At 47.0% G+C, this 17,313-nt stretch overlaps 1 pseudogene; it reads right to left on the bottom strand.

Moving 5' to 3' along the window:
• Nucleotides 1-6,542: 6,542 nt before the first annotated feature.
• LOC102994070 (catenin alpha-1-like) lies at nt 6,543-9,578 on the bottom strand (annotated as a pseudogene).
• Between the last annotated feature and the right edge of the window lie 7,735 nt (nt 9,579-17,313).

The following is a 17,313-nucleotide window of genomic DNA, read 5'->3' as shown; positions in this document are numbered from 1 at the left end:
TGAGGCCTGAGCTGAGGTCTGAAGCCCCTGGCAAGTGCTGCCCATCAGTGGTCACTTTCAAAACACAGATTCAAAGATAAATTGCTGAGAATCTGAGGAATGCAACAGCAAGGCATTATATCCCACAGGAGGGACTACTTCTGGGTGTGGGCCTTGGGCGCCAGCTCTGGTCACCGGCCCTGAGGCTGACATTGTCCCCCAGATGAGACAGACCTGGAGCTTCCGTCACTGCCTGAGCCCTGACGTTGGCGCCGAGCCCTGCAGCTTGGCGGTGTCCTCTCACCTTTGTTACTCAGCCGCAGCTGCTAGGAATAAGGTCACCTCCAGCCCAGACACACACAGCCTATGCAGGTTGGGGTCCTCCAGCTCTGGGTTCCTGAGAGTTTTGTCTGCAGATGGAGGACACTGGAGTCTGTGTCCTGAGTCCCAGGCATCCAACCCCTGTTCCCTGGTGCTCTTCACCACAGGCCGAAATAAAATCCCGAGGCTGCTGGCTGCTATGCCGTGCTTTTTCCTTCCGAGCAACTGCACCTAAGATTCCCAGGCTCCCAGGGACACGTCCCCTCCCTACAGCCGCACCGAGTGAATGACATGGAGCAAACACTACCTACCTCTTCAGCAAGCTAACTGCCCCATTTTTCAGTGAGAGCTTCTCATTGTCAAGGCCACCTACGTAGCTTAGACCCTTTTTCTGGGGGAGGACTTGAAATTCATGATTGTGTCAAACGACCACATCCTGAGATGGCAGACACAGACTTGGAAGCCGAGTGCAGGCCAGGCTGGCGGGCTGCTTTATCTGAGTGCATCTCTCGTGCAATCTCCCACGTGGTCAGCCCTAAGTGCTGGGTCTACCCATGATAGCAGAGTTTTGGGGGACGGAGGAAAGAGGACACCCTGAGAATTCCTCTTGTCGGGAACACGGACCGCATCCACTAGTGTTCACCGAACTGCTTCGATATATCAACACTCCATCACAGCCAGCTCTCTCCCCCTCTTTACAACATGGAAGCACCTCATGGAGATTTTCGGTGACGGCATTCCAAGCTTTAAGCCTGAAGTCTTAAGGTACGGCACCAGTTTTGACCTTTGCATCCAGATAGAGACTGACGGGCGGGGTCTGAGGGGTTCCCAGCGCGTCTCTGCAGGAGACTGTCTTTGATTACTCTGGTACTTAGAACATTACTACTCCTGACACTTACACGTAAAGGGTACATTTTATTTCCTACACGGCATTGTCCCCTGTTCATATCAACAGTATACACTCTTTATCCACAAGACGTTCACCTTCCATAGATCACCAGACTCCCTCATGGTGAAATGCACTCTGGCCTCTTTATGCTGGGCTTGGAGAACCTTTTCTAGGGCTCTATGTCTACTACCTCCTGCCCAAAGACCAAGGGCCACATGTAAGTGATGAACGATAAAAATTAAAAGCCAGATTTTTAAAGTAGCTAAAAAGTACCAAACATGATTTCAAGCAGTCATTTTCATAAAACACCTCATTGAATCTGCCTAAAAACTTGCACTGAAAAAAAAAACGCTACAGGGATGTGGGTTATCCAAGTGTCAGTGGAACTGCACCCAGCTTGTTAGAAAATAATACTTTGATAGCAACAGCATTCTTCCCTTCCTATTTTATACAGCAGAACTATATAATGGTGCACTGTCCTGCACCATGCACATTCCATGTCTGCCAAGACTTGGAAAGACCCAAAGGATCTCCGTCAGCATCTCCTTGTTCTAGCTCCTTGGACTGTGCCGAGGTTCAGCACAGAAAGAACGCCAACCAGCATGCGGCTAGAGGAGATATTAGTCCAAATTCGTATTCTCAGCAAGACTGTCCTATATGTTATAGGAGATACTATTGATAAATCCTGTCACTAAACACCAGCGGTCTCTCTCCTGCCAGCTTCACGACCATGCCCTACCTGTCTGCAAGTTTTCCCTCCAAAACGTCCCTGGGCCGGTGTTGCCCCCAGTTGAGAAGCACAGGTTTGCCCTGATGTCTGACTCCATTCTAGACATAAATATCTTGCGTGCCCTTGACTGAGGCTGTACTACCGTTTCAATCTCTTTTAAGTGACAGTGATTAATACACAGAACTTGAGGTGAACACTCCGTAACCAAAACTCTAATTTCCATAATTTTCCAAGGGATCCACATACCTTTTGTTTCCTGTCAAGTGTAATGTCAAAAAAAGAAAATCTAGAAATTACTAGCACTCCTTCCACCCTCTGCCTGAGGGAGGGAAACTTCAATTTGTGGACTGTGGCGAGCCCACAGGGCAGAGGACGCTGCATCCTCGGGTCTGGAAGGTGCACAGCGCGGGGTCTCCAGCAGAACGCTGCCCTACCCCTCAGGGATTTTACTGAGGACACTCCAGTGATGCGACAGGATGGGAGGATTTATTAACTTGCTCCGGTGAGAAATTATTGGCTTGGGGTGAAATCCAATTACAACTTCTTTTCTTGATTGTACAAGCAAATATGTTTCTCATACTAACATAAAGAGTGATACTAACATGAAAAGGGTAAGAAACCAGAGGATCGGGCTTCCCTGGTGGCGCAGTGGTTGCGTGTCCGCCTGCCGATGCAGGGGACGCGGGTTCGTGCCCCGGTCCGGGAGGATCCCACGTGCCGCGGAGCGGCCGGGCCCGCGAGCCGTGGCCGCCGAGCCTGCGCGTCCGGAGCCTGTGCTCCGCGATGGGAGGGGCCGCGACAGTGAGAGGCCCGCGTACCGCAGGAAAAAAAAAAAAAAAAGGAAAAAAGAAACCAGAGGATCTAAAGGAGGGACCTTAGGCAGGACAGACTTGGGTGGCACTAGTCTTTTTCGGAAGGTGTACACGCACTTTATTTTTCAGAAAAGCTTGTAACAACCTTAGCGGAGGTTTCTTAAGAGCTGTGACCCTAACTGCATTAGCTTGGAGGGCTGCCATAAGAGGACCACAGGCTCCGTGGCTTCCCCAAGAGGAAGGTACTGTGTCACAGCTGAGGAGGCCTGAGTCCCTCTGAGGCTGTGAGGAAATCTGTCCAGGTCCTCTGTCTTAGCACCCGGGGGCTTGCTGGCAATCTTCCATCTTCCTTCTTTCGTCTGCATTCCCTGATCTCTGCTTCCACCTGCGCAGGCTGTTCTCTCCAGGTGCGCATTTGCATTCCAACCTCCCCTTTTTTAGAAGGACGTTATTCCCACTGCGTTAGGCACCCGCCCTAAGCCACTAGAACCTTCTCTAAACCGATTGCCTCTGCAGCAATTCTGCTTACAAACAAGGTCACCTTCTGAGGTATTGGGCGATTAGGACCTGAACATGTGAATTGCGGGGGGGGCACTGAATTCAACCTAATATATTTGGACCTATCCACCTCCAGGAGAAGAGAAATCATTTAAAAGATGGTACCAGTGATTTCAAATCCCCTTTAGAAGGTTTTCCTGGGTTTGCTTAGGACTCCAGCTTAAACATTATCAGGGGACGCTACAGTCTTTTATTCCATAAACTCAGGAACTCATACCTCTCCATCTCCTAGGGTGGTCGTGGTGTCCAGCTATACTAGATGGATGCACTTCCTGGCCATTCCACGGGACACTGAGTCCCCAAAACAGGATTTGTTTCTCTTTTCTTCTTGAGTATTGTAAAAATCTTAACCTAACCACTCAAGGAATACAATGCTCTGAATTCACAAGTTTTATACCTTGAATTTTGAAAATAGATCTCTTCAGTTAGAAGTGGAGCGCATGGTAGTCTCCTGATTGCTCTAATAAGATTTCATGGATTTTATCTTTTCCTTAAAATAATAAACATTTCTACGCATAATACTGGTTTACAGTACGGTATATTATAGTACAATATAAAAGAAACGTAAAATACATCTCTCCCCCGATGTGTTCCTTTGTAATCTGAAAATTAAACTGCAAATTGACCTTTAAGTGCTGTGAGCTAAAAGAATTGATTTGGCAAATAAAATAGAAAAAGGTTGCTTTTAAGGTTAAATATCATCTTTAAAATGGTACAAAGAACAAAATGATTTAACAACAGACATTATAATAGCAAAAAGAGGTATAAAGGGAAAAAATAAAGAACATCTCAGAAGTTTTAGACTTCAAGTGATGGAAGAAATGTACCTCATAAGTAAGAATATCATCAAGCATCACTTGCCAGTCAACGTCTGTGCATCTCGCTCCTGAAATAACTGTCACCAGGATTTATTTGGTTCCACTCAACCTTTTGAAACATAGGATTGATGGGTCAGTTACTGAAAAATGTGGGAAGAGGGTCTCAAAGAAGCAAGAGATTGACGTACTGTCAAAATGTTGTCCGTTCCATGCCAAGGATGACATGCCAAGAGCGGTATGAGACAGTGACCGGCAAATGGCCAGCGAAGGGGGTGTTGCCCTCCTGCTAAGGGGCAAGACTCAGCATGAGGGAACCTCAGTCAGGACGCTCCGGCTCCACGTGACTCAGTACTGTACGGGGTCAGACCGTCCTCGATTCTCAGATCTCGCTGAAAAGTGGACTGGAAACTGGAAAGGCATGAGAAGCGTCTACAGGTGGAGGAGAAGATGAAGCCAACCACGTGATTAGACACAAGGAAAAGTCAGGGCCCAACCTTTGTAAACGCTTGCTCACGGGACCCCATTCAGGTTGTGGGCAGCCTGAAGTTTATACACTTGGGGCAGATGGTTCTCTTAAAAAAAAGAGAGAATACAAAATTACAAATACAAAACTAAGTATGAATATAAGTACTAACTTAGAATGACAAAGGAAAAGACAACTAATTTTTGTAGCCTTAGAGATCCATCATTTTTCTGAAATACGTTTAGTCAGTTTACCAAAAAGGTTTTCCCAGCTATGCTCCCTGGGAGCAGCCTGGCTTCTCCTCCACCTCGAAAATGCTGCACCTCCCGCACCTCCCAGATCTCACGGGGGGCGGGGGTCCATGTGAGGAAGGAGACCTGAAGCTTAATCTTCCGTGTCTTCAGGAGAAATCCATCTTGCTCCGATTCAACACAATATAGGGCTTGAATGGCCAGACTTATTTCACAACAGTGTCCTGTAACACTGCATTTCTAGATCTCGGAGAGCATACGGACCAAACCTAATGTGTGTCATATCTGTGTACTGAGCCTCAGAGAGCTGGGCGTCTCCAGGGACACCAGACCAGCCCCTCCCTTACGCTCCTCCTCAGGCTTCAGCCCTCTGCCTCTTCCTGTCTCTCCTCCTGTCAGAACTTGAGGGGTATTCAGGGAGAATATGCAATCCAATATGCTTTTTTTTTTTTTAACTTTGTTTCATAGTGGACTTTATTGGGAAAAGTTTGTGCAAAAAAAATTCAGATTCATAAAATTTAAATAAGAAAGTAAAATTATACCTTGTAGCTATAGTAATCGCTATAGTAATCACAAATAAGGTAAGTCTAAATTATTGCCTGAGCGAACACTGTTTTGTCAGGCTTCTCTCGTAAGCCCAAGGTAGGAAACACTGCAATTATCAGAAGTGAGCCCAGTGATGAATTTGCATTTGAAGCTGAAGAAAGGGAAAAAAGCATGTTTTGATTACAGCATCATGACACTCTAGCCTGAAAAAAGCAACTTTATTAATGTCCTGCAGCAGAGTACGTTAGTTATTGTAACCATGCATTAAAATTCTTATTTTGGGGACTTCCCTGGTGGTGCAGTGGTTAAGAATCCGTCTGCCAGTGCAGGGGACATGGGTTCGAGCCCTGGTCCGGGAAGATCCCACATGCCGTGGAGCAACTAAGCCTGTGCGCCACGACTACCGAGCCTGCGCTCTAGAGCCTGCGCGCCACAACTACTGAGCCCGTGTGCCACAACTACTGAAGCCCACGCGTCTAGAGCCCGTGCTCTACAAGAGAAGCCACTGCAATGAGAAGCATGTGCGCCGCGACAGAGTAGCTCCCGCTCGCCACATCTAGAGAAAGACTGCGCACAGCAAAGAAGACCCAACCCAGCCAAAAATAAATAAATAAATTTTAAAAAAAGAAAAAAATATTCTTATTTCATGTCATAAAGAGAGTAATCCGTTTTCTTCATGATACATTATGTTTTACTCAGTTTCGTGTGGTTTGTCCCTCTGGAGACCTTTCTGGGAATGTTCCTTTTTCCAGGGCCTCCTAAGATGCCCAGGTTGCTTACTCTGGGTCATCTTTGGTCGTTTAATACCAGCCAAACTGCCGGAACCAGTGGAAGTCCTCTTCCTGAACCAGACCCCGTTCTCTCAAACCCTACGGCTGCCACCACTAGAAGACAGGCATCTCAACTTGGTCAACAGTGTTACTAACAAGTTAATGTGGGATTCTCTTTGGTTATGGAATTTTTACGCTTATAAAAATATATAGCTAGATATATGCTCCTGAATTCTAAAAGTATTTTGACTGACTTAAACACAAGTATGTCTTTGCAAAATTCACCAGCTTGGCCAGGTCTGAAATCTATTTTCCTATGGAATCTAACATCAGTGTTCTATTTAGGAAATACACGAGCGAAGAACACTGACAGATCTTTAGGAGCCCCGAGGGCCGGGGGCAGCCTTAGATGCTGTCCACGGCTTTGAACTCACTGGGGGCCTGCACAGGGTTCATGGGCTTCTTCTGAGATGCCCTCTTAATCTTGGTCTGTGTCTCATCCTGTGTCTCTCTCTTCACCAAGGGCTTTCTCTCAGGCACCTTCATCTTCCACGACACAGAAGGGAGGTTATGGGAAGCCCTCCCCTGAGACTTCTGGTATTTGGCGGAGGCCGCGTAGGACGCCTTCACTATCTGCACCACAGCGTTCATCAAGTTCTTAGCGGCTTGGATCAGGGACATGGCGCTGTCCACCCCGGAGACGACCATCTCCCCCCCGAGGTTCTGCACCTCAGCCTTGACTTTGCTGCAGGTGTTGAGCTGGTGGCAGTAGAGGGCGATGCACTGCAGGTAGGCCAGCAGGTCCTGCTTGCAGGCTGAGTCTGGGCAATGGTCTGCGACGGTACGGCCAAGCTTACCCATCCGGGATCCCGCCCCAGCAATGTTCTTGGCGGCACTGATCACATGTGATGTGTTTTTGAGCGGTCCTTTACCCCGGGTAAAGTCCGTCGTCTCCATCATGATCCTTCGCATCTGCTTGGCCAGCACGGTGATGTCATTACCATTGCCGTCCCACTGGGACACTTCGGCATCCGGTTTGCTCTTTTCTTCCTGGAAGCTGGCCACCTGCTCCGCAATCTTTTCTTTCTGCTCCTGGGGAAGGAGAGCCATGATCGCCCGGGCGCTCTGGCCAGCTATCAGCTGATCGTCTTCCGTCCGGACGCTTGTCCTGCTTCTGACATCGAAGTCTTCCGTCTCGAAGTCCGAGTCATCCAGCTCCTCAGGGGTCTGCCACCGAGACAGAAATCACAAGTCAAACACAACCCTAGGCCTCCAGCTGCCCCAGGCCTCTGGGCCCACAGCCTGATGTATAGACATCCAGAATTTTCTGCAGTATTTCAAACAGTCGTGAGGAATAAAGTTAAAATCGCTCAATATTTGTCTGAGACCCTGCTTTAGCTCGTGCACGTGCCAGGCAGCCCGTTCAACAAACAGCAAGCAAAGGCACCACACCAGCACTTCCCAAAGGACACAGGTCCTTTATGGGGATGAGGGTTTCAGTTAAGTCTTCCGTCTCGAAGTCCGAGTCATCCAGCTCCTCAGGGGTCCTTATCAGCAACACCGCTTTCCTGATGTCCCGGGTGCCGTCCTACACCAGGCGCGAGGCGTCCATAAACTCCTTCTCATCCACGGGCTGGGCCGCGTCCGAGCTGAGGGCTTCCACGGCCGCTTCACTTGCTCGGTAAAATGTGGCATGACTGTGTTGGAGAGGAGTTTGGTGGCTTCCAGCACCTTCTCTGTGTGGACCCCTGGCTCCTAGTTGTCCTTCTCTGAGGTGACCACGTGAATGACCCAAGCAGCTCGGCCTCGAATTGCACCAGCTGTGCGGTACAGCCTATCCGCATCTTTCTCTTGGAGAGCAATGACGCATTTGTTCACGTCTTCCAAAATGTGGTTCTCTGAGACAGCCAAGAAGTCAGCAATGGAAGTAGAGTCATCGACAGCATCTGTGAGAACTCAGACTTGTTTTCCCCGCTGTTCTTTAAAAGGATCCGCGTCCTTTGGGCCAGTTTACTCTGTGGTTTTGCTGCTAAAGCCAACGCAGCATTGATAACCTGAGGACAGAGGGCTTCTAGCCGGCTTGCAGACAGTCAAACAAGCTTTACACCTTCTTCATTGTTTGAGATGGAACAGGCCAAGTTGGCAGCCTCAATTAAATTGATGGCATGTTCACGGAACACTTGGGCATATTCTTTAACTGCTTTCTCATTTCCATTCTTTGCAGCTGCAATCAATACTAAAAGTGGAACGCTGGTTTCCAGAAACGCATCTGAAACGTGGTCCGTGACAGCTTTGCGGAGCTGCCTATGCAAGTCCCTGGTCTTCTTGGTCATTTTATCTATTGCCGAATTGAGTGCATCACTTCCTTCTTTATACCCAGCTTTGCCCACGTACTCTGAGAGCAGGTCCTGCAAGGCCTGGCAGACAGCCTTACTCTCTGCCACGATTCTCTCACGCCGGTCATCACGTGTACAGGGTGAATCAGCCATCAGGGCAGCCCCACTAACGATGCTTTGCAGGTGCCCCTCCAGGGAGGCCTAAAGCGCTCCTCGCTGAAGCTCAAGGGGTCCACCGTGATTTGTTTATCAAGGTTACTGAGGGCGTGTGCCACTCCTCCTCCTCCTCCGTCCCGGTGCTGGGAGGCGTCGTCTGATGCGGTAGCCCGGGCTGCATTAGAAATGCCTGTGAGCGCCTGCTGCAGCTGCTTGTATATCAGGTCTCTGCTGGCCTGATAGGCTGCGACATCCGGGTGCTGCAGGCATGCCTGGATGCAGTACGGAGGATCGGAACGTTTTTCTGCAGGATTCCTCTGGCTGCAGCCATCGGATCACGATGGCCCATATCTTTCCGTTCCTGCTGTCTTTTGGCTGCCATAATGTTCAGCTTATCCACTTCAGGTTTCAGGGCCTTATACTGTATTCCCAAGTCCTGTTCAGGGCCAGCGTTCCTCAGTTTCAAGATACCGTCTTCTACACCTTTCAGCTGGACAAGTAATTTGTAGGCATCTGTCACGTCAGCCAAAATAAGCAGCCGGGTAACAGCAGAGAGCAAAGCTCGAGCTGCCCGAACCGGTTGCCACGCTTCACGGAAGAACAGGGACCATCTACAGACTCTCCAGCAGCACTCTTCATCAAATCACCTTGTTTTCGAACATCTTCTACAGCAGCCACAAGCTCCTCCTTGAGAAACTGACTCTCCTTTGCAGTTTTATCCCTGTTCTCCAAGAAATTCTCAGGTGCCTGTTCAACAGATGCGGCCAAAACATGGGCCTTCTTAGGACGACCTCACTTCTTATTAGAGGGCCCCTTGCTATTGGTATTTACCAGGGTTGTAACCTGGGTAACAAAGAGGCTCCAACAGTCTTTTAACTGCCAGAGTCCTGATCTCCAGACTTTTGGGGTCCCATTTGATGTTTATGTTGCCTGCGTGGACAGCAGTCATTTCTGTGGTGAGCTCGGCAGGTGCAGGAAGATTCCCGAAGCCCAAAGCCAACGGCCGCTACTTTGTCTCTGCCATTATGTTTTGATTAAGTTAAATAGTATTTTCTGAGGGTTACCTAGATGGATATTGGAAGGACAGGAAGACACGAAAAGATTTTGTTACTTTCCATCCACTAAGCACAAGAGGCCAGCTGAGCAGGTCAGAGAGTGTGGATGACAAATGATTATAAGTGAGCAAGTCTGGTGCATAGCAGCTGAACAACATCTGTTAGTCAATCATAACATAAATAGTATTGGATTATCGACAGAGGAATGGATAAAGAGGATGTGGGACATCTATACAATGGAATACTACTCAGCCATAAAAAAGGATGAAATCATGCCATTTGCAGCAACGTGGATGGGCCTAGAGACTGTCATACTGAGTAAAGTAAGTCAGACGGAGAAAGACCAATATCATCTGACATCGCTTATATGTGGAATCTAAAATATGACACAAATGAATGAAAGAGAAACAGAGTCGCAGACATAGAGAACAGACCGGTGGTTGCCAAGGGGGAGGGGTGGGGGAGGGATGGAGTGGGAGTTTGGGATCAGCAGATGCAGACTAGTACCTACAGGATGGATGAACAAGGTCCTGCTGTGCGGCACAGGGAACTACATTCGATATCCTGTGATAAACCATCATGGAAAATGATATGACAAAGAATGTGTGCATATACGTATAACTGAGTCACTTTGCTGCACAGCAGAAATGAACACAACACTGTAAATCAACTCTACTTCAATAAAGTAAATTTTAAAAATAGTATTGGATATATCTTTGTAAACTATTAAGTATTACTAAGGCATTCTCCTGTTAATACTAATTCCTAAAAATATAAACATATTTGGTTGCGTTGTATATTATTTTTAATAACTGTATCATCCCAAAGATCTGACTCAGGTCGCTGTTCCGTGTGTCTCTCTGGAAAGCCTGACCCAGCTTTATGCTCTTTCCACGTTCTCTCTCCGCGTCTGTGTGATTTTCCCTCATCTTCAGGTTTACAAGCTGGATTTATTTTCAAAGCTCTTCAGGCGAAGTGGCTTCACTTCAGACTTGGTTCGGGGGGGGTCTGTGTCTCATCACTCTCCTCGCCCCTGCCCCCCATTCACCTTAACAAAGTCTCTGCTGATGCCATTTCTCATTTGGCTCACGAATCCGGCCTCTGGAGCTGCTTCACTGCACTGGTAGTCTCAGAATGGAAGGTTTGACTCAAGTACCTTATTTTGTGATACTTGGCGCCTTTTGGGCATGAGTAGGTGACACTGCTGCTTTCCGGGCAGTGACTGTGTGATCCACGGTGAGGGTCTGCAGAGCCCAGAACCATCTTGCCCCTTGTTTGTTTGGCTTTGCCATCTCCAGCCTTTTGTGAATGTGAACATGTAATGGCACTTTCTGCAGACCTGAGACTTTGTTCCCGAGTCCGTCGTCCAGGTTCCAGGGATGAGCATCTATGCCCCAGCACTTCCTACCTTGATGCAGGCTCTGTTAACCTTGGATCCTATTTTAAACCCCAGCCCCGCTTTGATGGCACACTCTGCCTGGTTATTTGACAATGCAGATGGACGTCAGTAGAAAGTCTGTGCTGGGATTATTCTGTTTGTGCTGTTCCCATCAAGCTCCTAAATAATCCACCTATAGTCGTTCGATAAACACTAAGTACCGACCAGATATTAGGCACCTATTAGACAGATACAGTGACAAACAAAACATGCATTACATACCTGAGATTACAGTCTAGGCTTTCTTCCTCTGTGTCAGCTATTAGTATGAATTATACACTAATAAACCCTGGAGGAAGCATAATTTGTCTATACTTCCTATTTTTATAAACATGATGTACTTTGGCTGCTTTATGTTCTGATTGGTAGTAGGTTTACAGATGACCTCTTTCAATTAGATATTCATACTCAAATACTCTGGATCTCTGTTAATTAATAAAAATGTATTGTACCTCTGCTCTTGTCTCTGTGTGCAACACATAAGTCAAAGAGAATCAGCATTCGGTGATTACCGAATCATGAGTGGATTACTTTAGCGGATTTCAGGAAAGAACAGAGTTTAATCAAGTGAAACACTTTTCTAGAGGAACAGTTATAAATCCTGAGGTTACAGACACAGGATTGAGTTGGATAATGCCAGCAGAGAGAAAAATTAATAGGAGAAGACATAGTATGTAAAAGAAATCAGTTTTCTAAGGGGAATAGCTTCAGTGTTTTCAGGAACTGTAAAGTAACTTGTGAATTTATGACTTTTATAGAAGTAAGACCAGGAAAATTCTGTACCAGATGAATCCTAATCGTCAAACATCACGAGAAATGCCTAATCTGTTTTTACAGAGATAACCCACCACTGGCATATAACTGCTAATTACCAAGTGAAATAATACTAAAGGAAACAGCATTCTACTCACTGATTTATAAATCAATACAAAATGTACATGTTTTTCCAGGTTTTAGACAGCATTATGTCAGAATTACGAAGAATTGCTGGATAAACCAAGTGGTGTGATCAGGTCCCTGTGCACCTCATGTCTACAACACTTTGCAGCCAGAAAGGATTACACTTGCTAAACATCTTCAGAGCACTTTCTGAAGTTCACCCCAGGCGCCTCCTTCTCCCCTCGCCTGCCTCTCCTCCACAGGCCAGTGAATGCTTTGGGGCTCCGCTGCTTGGACAGGGTGGCCATCTGGTCCGTGAGCTGAGCTGCTGGGATTGGTTCACTCAAGAACTGGACTAAGAGGCACAGAAGCTCAGCATGAGCCCGTGGTGGTCCTTGGCCACAGGAACTGCAGAGACTGGGCAACAAGGGGAGTCACTGGGGGCTGTTGTGATGAGAGAGCACAGAGGGGTGGTCTGCAGAGAAGAGGAGGGTAGGCAGGGATGCGGGGCACAGAGAGGAGGTGCTGAGGCTCTTCATGGATTATCTCCAGACCCGGCCCTGGCGGTCAGACCCTGCCCTCGCCTACGACACACTGACTCTTTATTATTATTATTATTAATTGTTATTGGAGTAGAGTTGCTTTACAGTGTTGTGTTAGTTTCTACTCTACAGCAAAGCGAATCAGTTATACGTATACATATATCCCCTCTTTTTTAGATTTCCTTCCCGTTTAGGTCACCACAGAGCACCGAGTAGAGTTCCCTGTGCTCTACAGTAGGTTCCCATTAGTTGTCTAATTGATACATAGTAGTGTGTTTATGTCCATCCCAATCTCCTAAATCACCCCAGCCCCCGCCCTTCTCCCCTTGGTAACCAAAAGTTTGTTCTCTACATCTGTGACTCTATTTCTGGTTTGCAGATAAGTTCAGCTCTACCATTTTTCTAGATGCCACATATATGTGTTAATATACGATATTTGTTTTTCTCTTTCTGACTTACTTCACTCTGTATGACAGTCTCTATGTCCATCCATGTCTCTGCAAATGACCCAGTTTCGTTCATTTTTATGGCTGGGTAATATTCCATGGTATATATCTGTACCACATCTTCTTTATCCAGTTGTCTGTTGATGGACATTTAGGTGGCTTCCATGTCCTGGCTACCGCAAGTAGCGCTGCAATGGACATCAGGGTGAGATGCGTGCACGCCACTGACTCTGCACACAATGAGCATGTGGGAGCTTCTCTTTCTTCCTATGATAGTTTTCGATAAAGGATAATATCACCTTACGCTCATCATGTGTGCCCAAGGAACTCAAAGTTAAGGTGACTGGACCGTCAAATTGCTATTCCCTCTTAGTCCCAGCGCTTTTTGGAGGGACTGTGGAGTTCTATGAAATAAAGAGGTACTTACATACGTTAGGAGGGAACTAAAAAGAACGCGAGCGTCTTCCTCCTACGTGTGGAGCTGTGAACAGCTTGGGCGCACCGTGAGCCTCGGGCTGGCCTTGCTTCCTCGGCACCACCTACCCCTGCCAAAAAATGCATTTTCCAGAGCAGCTGGAGGATCAACTGGGCCACAAGGAGATTAGTGAGTGTTCATGTGTTTTAGCTGCTGCCAAGGCGAATCTTCCCAAATCCTGATTATGTTTATTTAAGTGAAGCATCTGTCAATAAGAAGGAGACATGTTTACGGTGATGGCATAGCTGTGGCTTCTGTCCTCTGAATAACGATAATACAGACACTGGCTGCATGGCCTCATCCTTGGGGGTTTTCTTTTGTTCTTTTTATTATTATTATTAGTGAGTAGTGCGCTCTTTAGAGTAAACTTCTTGTGCCACCCAGGTTGCTAGCCATTATGGCAATAAAAGGGCTATTTGCTGTCTTTCCTGTTGGAAAGTGGCTAATGCAGACAAGAGAGGCGCTCAGGAAGCAATGGGTTCGTAACATAAACCAACCTTGGATGTTTCTTTTCAGGATTTAGACACTAACCGGTGATGACCCAGCCGAGGACCGTGAGAACGCTGCATGTCCTCACAGATAGGAGCAGCCCAGGCGTGAACCGTCCTATTTTTTTTCAATATTCTGGGAACAGTAATAAACACGACGTTCTCCACTGTCTGGGGATAGAACGACGGGAGTTGTGTAAATAGACTTAAATGGGATTTCCTGGGCATGACTGTTTCCATTACCTACCCAGGACTTTATTTGGAAAAAAATGGACTATTATGAAAAATATAAAACTTAAGACCCTTTATATCCTCATTCAAGCAGAACTTCAGGGCCCAACTGGGGGGCACACCTTCCCCGGGGGGGACTGGGGCAAACTGGGCATAATCTCTGGCCCCGTGAAACTGACAGTCTATGAGAAGCGAAAGAGAGGCAGGCACAGAGCATCTCTCTGCCCTAACCCTCAGGCCGCGCAGTGAGGTCCGAGGGCAAACGTCCTAACGGGGCCCCTCCCTAGGGACTGTGTTTGCTTCCTGGAGCGGCCTTAACAGAGCACCACGATCTGGGCGGCTCACAACGGTGGGTGTTCATTCTCTCCCAGTCAGGAGGCCGGAGGCTGGAGAAGGGGCTCGCAGGGCCCTGCTCCCCGCCGAAGCGCCCCGTGGAGGGTCCCTCCTCTCCCGACAGGTCCACGGGGCCCAGGCACTCTTTGGGTTGTGGCAGCACAGATCCGGGCTCCGCCTCCGTTCCCCCCTGTGTCCCTGTCCTCACATCCTCTGATCACAGGGACGCCAGCCATGTTGGGTTAGGGCCACCCTCCTCCAGCATCACCTCTTCTCAACCTGCTACATCAGCAGTGACCCTGTTTCCAAATGAGGCCGTAGGTGGAGGTGCTGGGGATTAGGGCTTCAACTTATCTTCCCGGAGGACACAGTTAACCCACGACATGGGGCACTTAGCGAAGAGTGATCCTTGTAGGAGTGGGGTAATCACACACCTGCAGAAAGTAATGAGACATAAAGAGAAAGGAAGAACGGATCAAGAGTTTTTGAGTGACGCGAGCTGGAGGTGGACGTCTGCAACCCTAGTTCTCTGGGTCCTGACGGGTGGCCGTCTTCAAACCAGGTCATCTTGTCCTGACCCAGGAGTGCTGCTCTCAGCTCCCTCCCCGGACACTTCTGTGCACAACATACAGTCACTGCGATTTCTCACCTGTGACTCCACCAGGGCAGGGCCTGGGTCTCAGGGACCTACTGTCAAGATCTCCCAAATCAGAGAACTTCTTGAACCCGTGCCGAGCCTCTGGCACCAGGCTTTCCCGGTTGGCTACTTCAGAAGGGACAGAGCTGAAGTCCAGGAGGTACATATACTCAAGAGTACACAAATGCAGTTTTATCTTTCCCATTTTTAAAGGGAGTGCATATCTCCTGTTTAAATATCCTAACACAAAGTGTTGCGGTTTTTCAGAACAAGGAGTTGGTTTATTTTGAAAATGTAGCTCATTGTTGCTTTTCCAGCAGACGCCCTATCCAGACGGCCTTTTCAGGGAAACAGTCCACGTAAACACCCACAATGGGCCATTCAACACAAACCCTGTCCCAGAACAGGTATTTCCAGTGTGTCCTTCCATGCGCAAATACAATGCCCCAGAAGGACAAAGCTTGCACAAATGACACACCACAAACAGATTTCAATAGCCCCAGAGGAGTTCGGAGTCACTGTGACATTGCTCTGCAGAAAGAATAGTCTCGGCAAAGCCACCCTGGGTGGTTGGGTGAGTGGGCTGTGATAATTCTCTCTGGTGTTACTCATCAATCTTCTAATTCTTGTTTTAAAAGGTTAAAACACACGCATACCCCTTGCCCTATTAAATTCTTCTAAAAATGCTTAACTCCTTCAGTTTCTGAAAACAGTACAATCCTCCTGTCTCACAAGAACACCTATCACGTTTATTTCCATAAATAAAAGAAAGCTCTTCATGGATTGAGTTCTTTCTGATTCAGGTTACTTAAGACTTTGCATTTCCTACTCTGATTTTGGAACATTAAGTGACTGTACAAGATGACAGAAAGAATCTGGTCAGCCGTTTCATGTGGCTACTTTCCAGATTAAAGTGCATGTGCGGAAGTTTTTGTAATAAAGTGTTTATGGGAATAGTCACGTTTCCTAGGAAGAGCTGCTTTTATTCAACCCCTGCCATATTCTTTTACTACTAATAAAAATACACTGACTATGGTCAGAAAACTTTTCTTTCCTAAAAACTGACCAAACATTGCAAAGTTTCCCTGTATTTGCTTTTTAAAAAGTCTGCCCGGGAAAAGTAAATTCCAAGAACTCTGAGGGACAGAATGCCAAAAAAAAAAGCCTATGGTGAGTTGATTAGGAAACATTGTTCCAGGTGTGGGGAGAAGCTTGGAGGGCTGCATGATTCCCAGAGGTAACCATAAATAAATTCATCTCACATACGGGAAGGGTACTAAGAGGAACGTGGTAAATAAGGATATGTTTAACAGAATCCACAAATAGAAGCTGATATTTATTGAGAGGTTACGATATGCCAAGTCCTGTGCACTAATTATTTGATTGAACCTCCCTCCAGTTTTATAAACTGGACACTGCTATTGTGCTTATTTCATAGCTATTAAATTAAGGAATAGGGTAATTTGCCTAAATGACCACGACTTAGGAAACCAACGTTCTACAGGATCAGCCGGCAACAGGATGTCCAGAGCCAGATCTGAAGAACTGCCATTAACACCTTTTAAAATTTTTGCAGCTTTGGCTGTGTGGGGAAAACTACCAGTTCACAGGGATATTTGTTTTTTTTAACATCTTTATTGGAGTATAATTGCAGTACAATGGTGTGTTAGTTTCTGCTTTATAACAAAGTGAATCAGTTATACGTGTACATATATCCCCATATCCCCTCCCTCTTGCATCTCCCTCCCACCCTCCCTACCCCACCCCTCTAGGTGGTCACAAAGCACCGAGCTGATCTCCCTGTGCTATGCGGCTGCTTCCCACTATCTATCTATTTTACATTTGGTGGTGTATATATGTCAGTGCTACTCTCTCACTTCGTCCCAGCTTACCCTTCCCCCCCCACCCCATGTCCTCAAGTCCATTCTCTACATCTGCGTCTTTATTCCTCTCCTGACCCTATGTTCTTCAGAACCTTATTATTATTATTACTATTTTTTAGATTCCATATATATGTGTTAGCATACGGTATTTGCCTTTCTCTTTCTGACTTACTTCACTCTGTATGACAGACTCTAGGTCCATCTACCTCACTACAAATAACTCAGTTTCATTTCTTTTTATGGCTGAGTAATATTCCACTGTATATATGTGCCACAT

This window comes from Physeter macrocephalus, chromosome 7 (genome assembly GCF_002837175.3).
Source record: "Physeter macrocephalus isolate SW-GA chromosome 7, ASM283717v5, whole genome shotgun sequence".
In the NCBI taxonomy this organism is placed as follows: Eukaryota; Metazoa; Chordata; class Mammalia; order Artiodactyla; family Physeteridae; genus Physeter; species Physeter macrocephalus.
The sequence above is the reverse complement of the archived record's forward strand: the minus strand, read 5'-3'. Positions and strand labels throughout refer to the sequence as shown.